Below are 4569 nucleotides of genomic sequence, written 5' to 3' on the forward strand. Positions count from 1 at the left end.
GGCAAATTATAGGATGTCTTTCATGTGGAAGTCTATTTTTGATGTTCCATTTTTCACACTAAAATCTTGAAGCAGCCTGAGTCAATGGTCTGAAACATGCTGGTCCTTTTTATTGCAATGTAAAATTTGGAATCTTTCTGTGGCATAAGCAGAAGGCAAGTAATCTATTAATATTACAGTACACAAAGATTTTGTTTTTTCCTATGAGACTTGTATTCCTGTTTTCTGTATGTATGATTGCTCTCATTGGAGTAATGAAAAATAGCATCTTAAGTTTGTGTGTGTGTGTGCTTGGGTATATTGTGTATGGCATAGCTTCTTAGACTGGGAATTTAAAATAGTAGATAAGGGAAATAATTCTGGAGTTAAAGTGGGTGGTTTTAATACAGGCCCTCACTCTGAGCACAATTTGAGTAATTCTGAGAAAATCATTTACCCCTTCTAAACCTCACTTTTGTTAAATGTAAAGTGATAATTAAAGTTTCTAATCTGAAGAGTTATTACCAGAGTTGAACCAGATGAAGCATGTGGAGTACTATATATCTGATACTTGTTAATTCCTCTTATTATATTTAAGATTAAGTATATATCTGATTATGGGCAATTAGCTTTATTAATCATTTAATTATTTTATTGTCAACCATCAACACTGAAATTTGCTGTTATCTGGGGGAAGTTACTTAACCTTTTTGAGCCTCTGTTACTCGTTTGTAAATCGTTATTACCTATTTTGTTCTGGTATCTAAGGAATAAATGAGATGGAGCATGCCAAGTGTTTAGAACTGGGTAGCACATCTCTCCATAACTATTTGATTTCCCACTAAATAGATTTTAATCTGCAAATTACAATGGAATGCTTTTCATTTAATTGTTCTTATTCTTTCTTTTACACTCCTGTATGTTTTCAGTGAACTTTCTTACATAAATTTAATCATACACACACACACAGACAGCCATTGTCAACATCATCATCATTTTTTCCCGTAAGAAACAAATAGCACATGTTGAAGAAAAGGGAGCCCAGTGCACCATCAGTAGGAATGTAAATTGTTAGAGCCAGTGTGGAGAGCAGTATGGCAGGTCCTCAAAAAGTTAACAATAGAACTACCATATAATCCAGCAATTCCACTCCTAGACATTTTCCCAAAGAAAATAAAAACATTGATTACAAAAGATAACACAACCCTTTGTTTATTGTAGCATTGTTTACAATAGCCAAAATATGGAAGCCACTTGTGTCCATGATATATGAATGGATAAAGAAGATGTGCTATATATGTATATATAATGGAATAATACTCAGCCATGAAAAGAATGAAATCTTGCCATTTTTGACAACTTAGACCTAGAAGGTATCATGCTAAATGAAATGTTACAGAAAGAAAAATACTGTATGATTTCACTTATATGTGGAATCTAAAAAACGAAACAAAACAGAAAGCCCAGTCATAGATAGAACCAACAGGTAGTCGACAGTGGCCTGAGAAGCGCGGGAGGAAAAGAGAAAAGTAGGCGAGCGAGATTAAGAGATCAACTTTCAGCTAAAAGAAGTGGTTAAGGGGATGGAATACACAGTGTTAGGAATAAAGCCAATAATAACGTAGTATCTTTGTATGGTAAAAGATGGTAACTTATTGTAGTGGTATCTTTGTAATATACAGAAGTGTTGAATCACTGTGTTGTATGCCAGGAACTAGCATAATGTTTTAAGTCAATTATAATTCAAAAAGAAATAAACTCATAGAAAAAGAAATCAGATTTGTGGTTACCAAAGACCAAAAGGTGTGGGGAAGAGGGTATTGGATGAAGGTAGCCAGATAGTACAAACTTACAGTTGTAACAATGTCCTAGGAATGTAATTTACAAAATGATAAATATAGTTAACACTACTGTATGTTATATGTGAAAGTTTTAAGGAGAGTAAATCCCATGTTCTCACTGAAATAAAAATTATTTTTCTTTTATTTCATATCTGAGATGATAGATGTTCAGTAAACTTAGTGTCTTAATCATTTTATGATGTGTGTGATTCAAATCATGCTGTACACTTTAAACATACATGCTGTAGGTCAATTATATCTCAATAAAATTGGTAGGTACAAACAAAAGCTTATGAGAAAATAATATTTCTTTATATATGTACATCATCATATTTTCTCTTAAATCAGTTACTAAATGTATTTGATACTAAGTAGGTAAAACACTGCACAACAGTTTTCAACCTCAAGACAAAAATCACCTTATGGATGAAATGATCAATGGCAGAAATGTTGCTTTACCTCACGTGTTCCACCAGGACCATACTGTTCACTAGAGACATATGCATTGAAATACACAGAAGACAATTGTTCTTAGCAAGGGGTAATATAAAATGAATATAGGAAGCAAACCTTTTGAAAATTATTTCTATTGTCAAAATAAACAGGCTATTGCTTTGAGGGGTATGCCTCAGTGGAAACCCTTGGATATAAACTCTAGCACTTGATTCTGCTGGAGCTTCCCTGGTGGCTCAGGGGTAAAGAACCTCCCTGCCAGGAGCCACAGGAGACTTGAGTTTGATCCCTGGGTGGGAAAGTTCCCCTGGAGGAGGAAACGGCAATCCACTCCAGTATTCTTGCCTGGAAAATCTCATGGACAGAGGAGCCTGGTATGGTATAGTCCATGGGGTTGCAAAGAGTCAGACATGACTGAGCGTGAGCAGGATGATAATTCTGCTGGACTCATGAGCCCTCTCTTGCCAGTATCTCTGCCACTTGTACTAATCACTACACAGCATCAACAGGCACTGCCCGGAGGTTCTAAGGACAGCCTGGGGATGAGTACAGGGAAATGAATCAGTGTCCAGTGGTGTATAGAGCTTGCTGTTAGTACACAACAAATATATTCATACCTATCCATCTTACTACAAAACAAATTTATCTCCAAGTGAGAGTCCTAAAGCTTGTTTGGTAGATGCTATTATCTTTTTCATCTCCAAATCTCAGCCTTTTATTATCTTCATATGTTTCATGGGCCCTTCTCTACTATTGCATTACATCCTTCATTAATTAAACGTATCTTTCACACTCTTGTACGAATGAAGTGATTACAAAGATTGGAATTTGTGTTGCCATCTAAAGTCATACTAAAGATATTTGATTATCACAGCAGGTGATATTTCCTTTAATTTTGGGCAAGGAGGCAGTAAGAGAGACAAGTTATTCTCCGAACTTAAAAATAACCTATTGCCTGTGGCATGCTCCTGAAGCTTAGCGGTCGCTATGGAGCTGTTACAGGGCGAGTACCTCAGACTGGAAGTGCAGCGACAGCAGCGAGGGGTGCCTTGTGAGGCGCCGGGGGCGTCACCGACCCTTTCCAGAGCTTATCGGGTGTGGCTCAGACGAGGGAGCTGGTGAAGGAGCTCGTGCTCTCAGGTGCGGCAGGAAGCACAGGCCCGGGTGACGGCTCCCCATGAGGTCTTCGCCGGTGATGATGAACATGACACAGAAGATGAAAATAACACTGATAACAGAACTAACTCAGATGGACCATCTGCAGAATGGCAAAATACACCATCTTAACTAGCTTTTGTGAAATTTAAACGACTGCTACCATATCTTATTTACCACACACTGACATTTAAGGAAGACGTACTCTGATTTGGAAAGCTTTTTTTTTTCCCCCCACCCCTGGGACAGTTTTGTTAAAGAGGAAACTTTTCTTCTGTTTCCATCAAAAAGTGAAAAGTGAAAGTGAAGTCCTTCAGTCGTGTCTGACTCTTTGCGACCCCATGGGCTGTAGCCTACCAGGCTCCTCAGTCCATGGAATTTTCCAGGCAAGAGTACTGGGGTGGGTTGCCATTTCCTTCTCCAGGGGATCTTCCCAACCCAGGAATCGAACCCAGGTCTCCCACACTGCAGGCAGACACTTCACCGTCTGAGCCACCAGGGAAGCCCAAAGAAAGACATAAATGCTTAGAAATGAATCCCTTTTCTTGGGTGAGAAGTCAGTTTCAGATCATGGACATAAAATAGACATTTAATAATGTACAATATCCAGTAAGTTGGCAACTGAATTCTTACTTTATACTTTTTAAATACCCATGGATTAAACTGTGTGGTGTCTACATCTTTTAGCTTCTGCTTCTGTTATAAAAATATATGTCAAAGTTTATGGACAATAACATTTCAAGGAACTGACATGAGCAAGTGATGAAAATAAGGTGTTAAATTTAAAAATGTCAGGTACTTCCTTGGTGGTCAAGTGGCCAAGACTCTGCAATCCCAGTACAGGGGGCCTACGTTCCATCCCTGGATGGAGAACTAGATCCTGCAAGCTTCCGCTAGAGTGTGCATGCCACAGCTCTAGACTTAGCATGCAGAAATGAAGACAAGATTCTGCACATGTGCATCTAAAACCCAGTGCAGCCAAATAAATTAACTAGTTAATTTAAATTTAAGAATGACAATTCCATGTAAGTAGAAGGAAAATGGGAATAGTGAGAAATACTGAAGAGAAGGAGAGCCCTTGAGAAAGACCCCAAAAAACCTTGAATCCACACCTGAACTCAGTATACAGACTTCTGGAGAT

General features: G+C 38.1%; 1 pseudogene; it reads left to right on the forward strand.

Moving 5' to 3' along the window:
• Window positions 1–3260: 3260 nt before the first annotated feature.
• LOC120861919 lies at window positions 3261–3620 on the forward strand (annotated as a pseudogene).
• The last annotated feature ends 949 nt before the right edge of the window (window positions 3621–4569 follow it).

Source organism: Oryx dammah, unplaced genomic scaffold (assembly GCF_014754425.2).
Source record: "Oryx dammah isolate SB20612 unplaced genomic scaffold, SCBI_Odam_1.1 HiC_scaffold_3, whole genome shotgun sequence".
Taxonomy (NCBI): Eukaryota; Metazoa; Chordata; class Mammalia; order Artiodactyla; family Bovidae; genus Oryx; species Oryx dammah.